The following is a 10,446-nucleotide window of genomic DNA, read 5'->3' as shown; positions in this document are numbered from 1 at the left end:
TGAGAAAAGTATCTCCAGTTTGTCTGGAGTCTGAACGATTTTTGCTAAACTGGTCTTAATAGTAACAGGTATTGAAAAGGTTAATATCCCTCCTAGCAGTGGAGATAGAACAGGAATATGGAGGCTGTGTGGATACTGGGAACACAAGAGGGTTACATAACAGAACGGACATCATGTATTTATAGTGCAATGTTTCTGTCTGTATTGCAAGTGAATATGTATTAGTACATACAAATACATTGTATTGTTCTTTTCTCCATAACGCCCCATGCACACTGCCTTCGTGGGAACATATATATGTGCCTAAAGAAAGCAATAGGCACCGTAAGAAAGGCTGTGCACCACTATTTTCTATGGAGAGAGGAGGGGTGAGTAGTGCGCACCACTCCTCCTCTACAGCGCGCCTGCTTTAGGTGAGCGGCATACGTGTATATGGAGCCTTAGAGTGCTATCACATGGTGTGTTTTTGGTCCGTTCTTGGTCCGGTTTTAAACAGACGGAAAACACAAGCATTTTTGAAAGTTTATGATGCAGTTTGCTGGTTTGAATCTGTATCTTCATTTCTAGAAGTGTAGGCAGCTCTGAAACGGATTAAAAGCATCCAAATGCCCATCAGCCCCTGCCCTCAATATATAGCCTGCAGCCCCTGCCCCCTGGATATAGCCAGCAGCCCCTTGTATATAGCCAACAGCTCCTGCTCCCCAGTATATAGCCTATAGCCCCTGCCCCTCAGTATATAACCTGCAGCCCCTGCCACAGTATTTAGCCTGCAGCCCCCTGCTCCCAGTATTTAGCCTGCAGCCCCTTTGTTGGGTGCCTCCCACTCATGAATAAGCTGGACAGCTTGAATATGCTAATGACTCATTGGACATTTCACAGGTCATTTGCATACAGCTTTAGGACCTCATTGCTTGAGTTTACAGGCATGTAGAGGGACAATGAAGGGATAGAGCCAATGCTTTCTAATGGCAGTTTATGAAAATATATTTAGTTATGGGGGTTATTTTGTTAACATCGTGTTTACAATGTGTTTTGTAAACGGAAATGTTAACAGTGATGTAATTAGGCAAATCACCCCTCCTCAGCTGTTGTATATGCGTTTCAAACGCAATGAAAACACAGGTCAAAACGCAACGTGTGAACGTGCCCTCAGGCCTACACGGAGCTAAATATTGATCTCCCTGATAACTGCTACTGAGTCTCGCCTGAAGGTCTAGTCTACACTCCCCTTATCCTTGTATGGACGTATCAACATCTGCAAGATGATCTTCCTTCCCAAAATTCTGTACTTTTTCCATGCCTGCCTGATATCACTTCCCAAGAGACTGTTTAAACTCATAGACGGCATTCTCAGGTCCTTTTACTGGCAGGGTCATGCCTCCCGCGCTTTAGTCTTGCTCTGCTCCAGGCTCCCAAGTTTCGGGATGGATTAGCAGCTTCTGAACTATATTTGTATTATTTGGCTGCCCAGATGGTATATGCCCAATGGTGGATAGATATCAACTGGGGCAATGCCGCTACTGCACTGGCAGGGGCTATAATGGGTTCATATGAAACCCTTACGAATTTGCTCTACCGATATAAACCCCCATCTGATATTCCACTCCCAAAGCGTACGGTAGCGATGTGCTGGCGCAGGGCGCAAATTCTGGTAGGAGATAAGAGTTCCCCTCCTCTTTTGCCTAGGACTCCACTGTGGCCCAATCCTTAGCTCGCCCACTTCCTCTCGTTTTCGGGTTGAACAATGTGGGAGGCAACAGGAATAAAGTCAACTCCTGTCTACAAATGCAGAACTACTTAGCTTTAATGAGACGAGAGAGACATGCCGTACCCACCACAGCCAGTTTCCATTACACACAACCGCACCATGCTTTTAGGGGCCAGTTTGGTTCCTCCAGACTGACAGTAAAATTTCTCAAAACTGGAGATTCTGAGCACCGCGGACCGCCTTAACAAAAACAAGAGACTAAACCATTTGATTAACCCCTTAAGGACGGAGGGTTTTTCGGCTCATTTCTCGCTCTCCAACTTCAAAAATCCATAACTTTTTCATTTTTCCGTGTACAGACCTGTGTGAGGGCTTATTTTGTGTGTAACAAATTTTACTTTCCCGTAATTTTATTTATTATAACATGCCGTGTACTGCGAAGCTGAAAAAAAATTCCAAATGTGGAAAAATTGAAAAAAAAACGCACGTGCGTCACGTTCTTGTGGGCTCAGTTTTTACGACTTTCACTCTTCGATCCAAATAACACACCTACTTGATTCTTTGGTTCGGTGCGATTGCGGTGATACCAAATTTATATAGGTTTTATTGTGTTTTAATACATTTTCAAAAATTAAACGAATGTGTACAAAAAAGAAAAAAAAATTTTTGCCATCTTCTGACACTAATAACTTTTTCATACTTTGGTGCACAGAGATGTGTGAGGGGTCATTTTTTGCGAAATGAGGCGACGTTTTCATTGCTACTATTTTGAGGTCTGTGCAACATTTTGATCATTTTTTATTTCATTTTTTATGTTATGTAAAAAGGTGTAAAAGTCGCATTTCGGACATTTGGGCGCCATTTCCCGCCTCGGAGGTCACCGCCGGCCGTAACCGTTTTTATATTTTGATATATCGGGCATTTTGGGACGCGGCGATACCTAATATGTTTGTGATTTATACTGTTTATTATGTTTTATATCCGTTCTAGGGAAAGGGGGGTGATTTGAACTTTTAATATTTTATTAATTTTTTTTATTTTTTAAACTTTTTTTTTTCTTTTTTTTTTCCCACTATCTTTTAGACCATCTAGGGTACATTAACCCTAGATGGTCAGATCGCTGCTACCATATACTGCAATACTTCTGTATTGCAATATATGGCATTTTTGCAGCTCATTCATTACAATGAGCCACTGGCTCATTGTAACGAATCTGCAGCTGCCATATAGCCTCGTGTCAAAAGAAGACACGAGGCTACCATGGCAACTGATCGCCGCCCCCCGATGACGTTCGGGGGCGTGGCAATCGAAAAAAAGATGGCGGCACCCGCGCGCCGCCGTCTTTTAAATGCCGCCGGCGACTTTGCCGGCGGCAACGGGGGGGTTAATAGCCGCGATCGGTGCTAGCACCGACCGCGGTTATTAGCGGTGGGGGTTTTATGCATTATGCAAAAACCCCCACCTTTGTATGAAGAGGACTCAGCCCGTGAGCCCTCTTCATACATCCCTTATACCTCTGCGCCGTAGAGCTACGGCGCAGAGCGTTAAGGGGTTAAGCCCGTGACCGTTGGAAAGGCGACATCCCGGCCATCAAATTGCCCCCAGAAATTTGAGTCATCTGGTCCAGATAATGTGTGAATCCCTATACCGCCTCATAAGTCTCTCTGTTTATTCCTATAATGGAGTATGTGTGTGTCTGATTGTCTAACGTCAAGGTTAATTTGTGTTACAACAAGTGGACTGGCTACAAATATTCTGATTTCCTTCTTGATACATAACCTGCATACCACATGTTCCTTACCGAAGATGTACTATACTGACTATTACAAACATGATTACATTTGTAACCGCTGTAAGGTGGTGAAGAATAAGATGTGGCCGGCTGTATTGTTACTTAGTTTATATTTGTTGTAATTGTACAAAAAATGTAATAAAAATGTTAAAAACTGTCCAGAAACAGTGTTACAGCACCGTAAGGCCACGGTCACACCCTCCAAATATGCACTGAGATTTTAAAGAAGATGGGATGACATGAACATTTTAAATTTGAACGCTGGATCAGTATTTTTGCTTCAGAATTGTGTTATTATATGCTCTCCACTGCTCTTTCTAAAGTCTCCAATGATGTCCTCACTGCTAAATCCAAAGGTGACTATCCCCTCCTCATTCTCCTGGATCTATCAGCAGTGTTCGATACTGTGGACCACCAGCTCCTCCTCAGGAGGCTTCGCTCCATTAGCCAGAAGGACACTGCACTCTAGTGGTTTTCTTCCTCCTTTTTTGGATCTTTCTCATCCCCTCAGTGTCGGGGTTGCTCAGGGCTCAGTCCTAGAACCTCTTCTCCCCCTATACTGCCTCCATTGGACAGACCATCAGCAGATTTAGTTTCCAGTATCATCTCTATGCTGATGACACCCAGCTATATACTTCTGCACGTAACATCACCCCTGCCTTAATCCAGAACACTAGTGACTGTCTCTCTGCTGTCTCTAACATCATGTCCTCTCTCTTCTTGAAACTTAATCTTTCCAAGACTGAACTTCTTATCTTTCCACCATCTACTAACCAGACCTCTCCATCTGTGGGATCACTATAGCAATGAGGCAGTAGGCCCGCTGTCTTGGGGTTATGCTGGACTCTGATTATATAGTGCAAAGGAGAGGTCAATCTCTTGCCGGATGCATCTCCAGAATTTCGACCATTTCTGACAATTGAAACGTCTAAAATGCTAATTGATGCGCTTATTCACTCTCGACTAGACTACTGTAACTCCCTACTAATCGGCCTTCCACTCACTAAACTCTCCTCTACAATCCATTCTTAATGCAGCAGCCAGGCCCGTCTTTCAGACCAAACACTACACAGACGCCTCCAATTTGTATCAATCAACGCACTGGCTGCCTATCTCCTTCCGTATTCACTTTAAAATAATAACCCTAATCCACAAAGCTCTGCTCTTCGATCTACTAGTGATATTAGAGTAATCTCTACCTTAATTTGAACCTCCTGCACATCTCCAGGACCTATCAGAGTTGCAGCAACTCTGGAATGGCCTTCCCCGAACTATCAGAATAATACCTTCCCTCCAAAGATTCAAACTTGCTAACTGCATGAAACAACAATCCCTTTACTAATCCATCCTATGTCCTATCGCCAGTCTTATGCAGCAAACACCAGATATACACACACCAAGCTCCAGGCTTCTCTGTAGTCTTCCACCTTGGACCCTGTAAATAAGATTGTGGCTGATGGCTGGTTCAGGCAGCAGAATTTTTACTTAAATTTTATATTGTTCCCTTATAAAGAATGGCTGTACCATAATAATCTTTTACCTCGTGTGTCACACCCCCTTATCTTGTGAGCAGGGCCCTCATTCCTATCATTCCATATGACTGTTCAGTGTAATGTATTATTTATGTATGTCCCCTATGATTTTTAAAGCACTATGGAATTTGATGGCGCCAAATAATCATTTTTTAGTTACTATTCATATTAACTACACTCACCGGCCACTTTATTAGGTACACCTGTCCAACTGCTCGTTAACACTTAATTTCTAATCAGCCAATCACATGGCGGCAACTCAGTGCATTTAGGCATGTAGACATGGTCAAGACAATCTCCTGCAGTTCAAACCGAGCATCAGTATGGGGAAGAAAGGTGATTTGATGCCTTTGAACGTGGCATGGTTGTTGGTGCCAGAAGGGCTGGTCTGAGTATTTCAGAAACTGCTGATCTACTGGGATTTTCACGCACACAACCATCTCTAGGGTTTACAGAGAATGGTCCGAAAAAGAAAAAACATCCAGTGAGCGGCAGTTCTGTGGGCGGAAATGCCTTGTTGATGCCAGAGGAGAATGGGCAGACTGGTTCGAGCTGATAGAAAGGCAACAGTGACTCAAATCGCCACCCGTTACAACCAAGGTAGGCAGAAGAGCATCTCTGCACGCACAGTACGAGGCAGATGGGATACAGAAGCAGAAGACCACACCGGGTGCCACTCCTTTCAGCTAAGAACAGGAAAAGGAGAATTATTCTCACCGTTAATTCGGTTTCCATTAGTCCACCAAGACGGCCCCAACTGGAGGATGGCCCTTGACCTCTGTAGGGACAGGAAGCAGAGAGGTTAAATGCCCCTCCCCCGCACCCACACTCCAGTGGCTACAAAATAACTACACCGGCTGTGGATGCAACCCATTTATTGTATGTTATAGTCACACACAGATACAACAGGTTAAATAATAATAAAACTAAGACTTCTCTGTCTTATAAAAATAAAAGGGGATGCGAAAATATATTTGGGCCGTCATGGTGGACTAATGGAAACTGAATTAACGGTGAGAATAATTCTCCTTTTCCATGGCGTCCCCCGTGACGGCCCCAACTGGAGTTGTACCAGATTACCAGTACCTCTAGGGTGGGACAACTGCCTGCAAGACTTTCCTACCGAAGGCCTGGTCCCTGGCGCTTTGGATATCTAATCTGTAGTGTCTAGCGAATGTTAACTGGCTAGACCAGGTAGCTGCTTTACAGATATCGACTAGAGAGGCCCCACGTTTTTCAGCCCATGAGGCTGCCACCCCCCTGGTTGAGTGGGCCTTGACAGTCCCAGGAATGTCCATATTTTCGGCATCATATGCCTCTTTGATGGTAGTTCGGATCCAACGGGCAATAGATGCTTTGGAAGCTTTCTTCCCCTTATTCTTCCCTGTATACTGCAGCAGGATGTTGTCGTCCTTTCTCCAAGGTCTAGAGATGTCCAGGTAGTGGAGAAGACATCTCCTCACATCCAGAGTATGCCATGCTGACTCCTTACTGTTCTTAGGGTTCTGACAAAAAGAAGGTAACGCAATTTCTTGATTGCGATGAAAACTGGAAGACACTTTGGAAGCGAAGGTCTTATCTAGAGGTAGAATTACTCTATCTTCCAGAACTCTAAGGTAAGGTTCTCTAAGGGAGAGAGCCTGGATCTCTCCTAACCGTCTATCTGAGGTTATGGCTATAAGGAAGGTCAGCTTGAGGGTTAGGCTTCTAAGGTCCGTAGTCTCTAAGGGCTCAAATGGAGGACCTGTCAAGTGATTCAACACCAGAGACAAATCCCAGTTTGGGATGTTTTGTTTTAAGTGAGGCCTCAATCTGGAGGTAGCTTTTACGAACCTCTGGATCCACTTGTGCTCCGCCAAGGAAGTATCAAAGAAGGCACTAAGGGCTGATACCTGGACCTTGAGTGTACTCGTCTTCAGCCCTTTATCAAAACCTGCTTGCAGGAAATCTAGTATCTGCGAGATGTTGGGAGACAACTGGTTAGGAGGGACTGAGCCACAAAAAGACACACATTTCTTCCATATTCTGGAGTAAATTCTGTGGGTGACCACCTTACGACTAGCCTTCATCGTGGAGATTACTTTGTCGGATAGCCCTTGGGCTGTCAGTATCTTCCTTTCAGGATCCATGCAGCGAGCTGGAGAGCCTGCGGATTGGGATGAAGGACTGGACCCTGGAACAGGAGATCTGGACGAGGTGGTAACAGGAATGGATCTTTTTTAGCCAAGGAAACCAGTTCCTTTTTGGCCACCAAGGCACTACGAGTATAACTTCCGCCTGGTCTTCCCTGATCTTTTGTATGACCCGGGACACGAGAGGTATCGGAGGAAAGGCATACAGTAACAGCCGAAAGTGAGCTTCCTCGCCTTCTGGTGACAGGACTGCGAACCTTAGAAACTTCTGCGAGTTGGGGTATATTGGGACGTGGTAGTAGGCGTCCTTCAGGTCTATTGTACACATGAACGCCTGACGATGGATTAGAGCTGAAGCGGCAGACACTGTCTCCATCTTGAATTTTCTGTAGAGGACGAACCTGTTTAGCCCTTTCAGGTTGCAGATCATCCTGGACTTCCCGTTCGGTTTCTTTATGAGGAACAATGGAGAGTAATGTCCTCTTCTCTGATGTTCCTGGGGTACAGGGATAATCACATCCAGCTCTAACAACTTCTGCACTTCCGTCCAGAGTTGGAGCGACAGATCCCGAGAGGGTTGTCTGGTAAGGACGTAATTTGTGGGAGGAAGAGCGGTCAATTCCATCTTGTAGCCGTCCTGGAGGATGGACAGAATCCAGGGGTTTGATGTTATCCGGCTCCATTGCTGATGAAAATTCAGCAGTCTTCCTCCCACCTTGGCGTCATTGCTTCCTGAAACTCGGGACGGAGTTACTGGGGTTGAGCAGAAACCCCCTGCCTCTTCCACCTTTAGGGTAGCTCCACCTTCCTTGTTTACCCTTACCCCTAAAGGATGGTGTCCTGTCTTTGGGGTCACGAAAGGAAGGTTTCCTCAGACTGGTCCTGGATTCTGGGAAGCCCTTTTTCTTATCCGCCGCCCTCTCCAGGATGGTGTCCAATTCGGGCCCAAACACATACTCCCCCTCGAACGGGATGCCGCACAATTTAGACTTCGACCTGAAGTCTCCACTCCACTGGCGCAACCAGAGGGATCTTCTTACGGAGTTGGAAAGAACCCCTTCTTTAGCACTAATCCTCACTCCTTCCGCCGAGGCGTCTGCAATGAAAGCTGTGGCTGCTTTCAGGGTCGGGAAGGTATTTAGTAACAGCTCCCTTGGGGTTCCATCCCTTACATGCTTTTCCAACTCCATTACCCAGTGGAATAGCGTGCGAGCTACGGACATTGTAGCAATGTTGGACTTAAGGTTCAGCATGGAACATTCCCAGCTCTTTTTTAATAAGCCGTCTGCCTTTCTATCCAGCGGATCTTTCAACTGGGTAGCATCCTCAAAAGGCAAGTTGGTCGTCTTGGTCATTTTAGTGACCTGGATGTCCATCTTAGGAGCCGAGTTCCATAGCCTGGCTTCTTCATCAAAAGGAAATTTTATTTTCCGGATCCCTCCATTCTTCCAGAATCAGATCCCTGAGTGTATTGTTGACTGGGAACACGCGCCTCTTCTTGACCAGACCAAAGAATTCATCCTGAATGGACTGCGTCTCTTCTACCTCCTCTATTTTCAGGGTATCTCTTACCGCTTTTAAGAGGGGCTTCAGGTCTTCAGAGGCCAGCAGATATCTTGATTCCATCCCGTTTGCAGAGGTGGAAGGGGACGTATCAAGCTCCAAAGAATCTTTGACCGTAGCACCTTCAGAGTCTGAAGCGGGGTCAGAAGATGAATCCACTATTCTCTGGCGCTTTTGAGGTGGTTCCTGGGGGGCAAAGGCGGCCAAGGATGAAGACACAGATGATCTGACTTCCTCCTGGATAAAGCTGCGCATCTCATCCATGAGTGAGGTCCTTTCCTCACAAATCAAATTATCCAGGCATTTTTTGCACACTGGTTTTTTTTATATGCACTAGGTAATTTTTCAAAGCAAATGTTGCACTTTTTACGAGCCGTTTTCTTCCTCTCAGAGGAGGATTGCTCCTTAGCACGGCCTTTTTCCTTTTCCTTGGGATCCTATCAAGGAAAGGAGAGCCCAGATAAGGAAGTGCTATAAACGGGACGTGCGGGTGACCCACCACCCTATCCCTTTAACCCCTACTCACAGGAGGTGGGGATATGAGGTCCAGACCTGAGGCCTCCAAATTGCAGGGTTCCATGCTCCTAGAGGAACTACAGTAACCAGCCAGCCTAGAATGTAATAATAACAATTGAAGGCCTGTAGATCAGCATTGCAATGGTTAAAGGATAGGATTTTACCTGGTACCGGTAAGCCAGGAGAGATCCACCAGGGTCTATAAGGTAAACGTGGCCCATGTCAGAATATAGTGCAATAAAACATAGTATGTGCCAACATAATACACAGGTGTACATATCAGGGTGTTTGAAGCCAAAGACCTGACCTGAAAATCGCCAAAGGGAACCTTTAACTCGTAAGCCGCAGGTTAGAGGTGTGCTCCGGAATGAAGATTAGACCTCAGATCAACGCGATTACCACGCTAGAGCAATTTAAACTTACCGCCCCGCGATCCTGCTTCCGGGTCACATGGCTTTGACCGGGAGCGCAAGGATCACGTGTTCCGGGTGTCCTAGGCTCCAGGAGCTGTGGGCAGAGCCGGAAAAGAACGCAGTTCCCCGCGGGCAGAAGAAAGGGCCGCAACCCGATCGAGGCCCGGAACTGTGCTGGGTAAGGGATAGGTCCCGCGCCATGGTGTTCCCCCCTCACTGTCCCAACTAATGGGAAGCGAGGAGAGAAACTTCTCTCTACTCCCTGCCCTGTGTAGGGACAGGAAGCCACTGGAGTGTGGGTGCGGGGCATTTAACCTCTGCTTCCTGTCCCTACAGGAGGTCAAGGGCCATCCTCCAGTTGGGGCCGTCATGGAGGGCGCCATGGAAACTGAGGCTACAATTTGCACAAGCTCATCGAAATTGGACAGTAGAAGAGGAGTCTCGATTTCTGCTGCGACATTCGGATGGTAGGGTCAGAATTTGGCGTCAACAACATGAAAGCATGGATCCATCGTGTCTTGTATCAACGCTTCAGGCTGGTGGTTGTGGCGTCATGGTGTGGGGAATATTTTCTTGGCACTCTTTGGGCCCCTTGGTACCAATTGAGCATCGTTGCAACGCCACAGCCTACCTGAGTATTGTTGCTGACCATGTCCATCCCTTTATGACCACAATGTACCCTGTAACATCTGATGGCTACTTTCAGCAGGATAATGCGCCATGTCATAAAGCTGGAATCATCTCAGACTGGTTTCTTGAACATGACAATGAGGTCACTGTACTCAAATGG

At 46.1% G+C, this 10,446-nt stretch overlaps 1 protein-coding gene across 1 annotated transcript in view; it reads left to right on the top strand.

Moving 5' to 3' along the window:
• The window catches only part of LOC140122542 (ribonuclease H1-like), a 294,177-nt gene that overhangs the window by 267,557 nt on the left and 16,174 nt on the right, over positions 1-10,446 (top strand). The window lies entirely within an intron of this gene.

Source organism: Engystomops pustulosus, chromosome 3, assembly GCF_040894005.1.
Source record: "Engystomops pustulosus chromosome 3, aEngPut4.maternal, whole genome shotgun sequence".
In the NCBI taxonomy this organism is placed as follows: Eukaryota; Metazoa; Chordata; class Amphibia; order Anura; family Leptodactylidae; genus Engystomops; species Engystomops pustulosus.
This window is presented reverse-complemented; position numbering and strand designations above follow the sequence as displayed.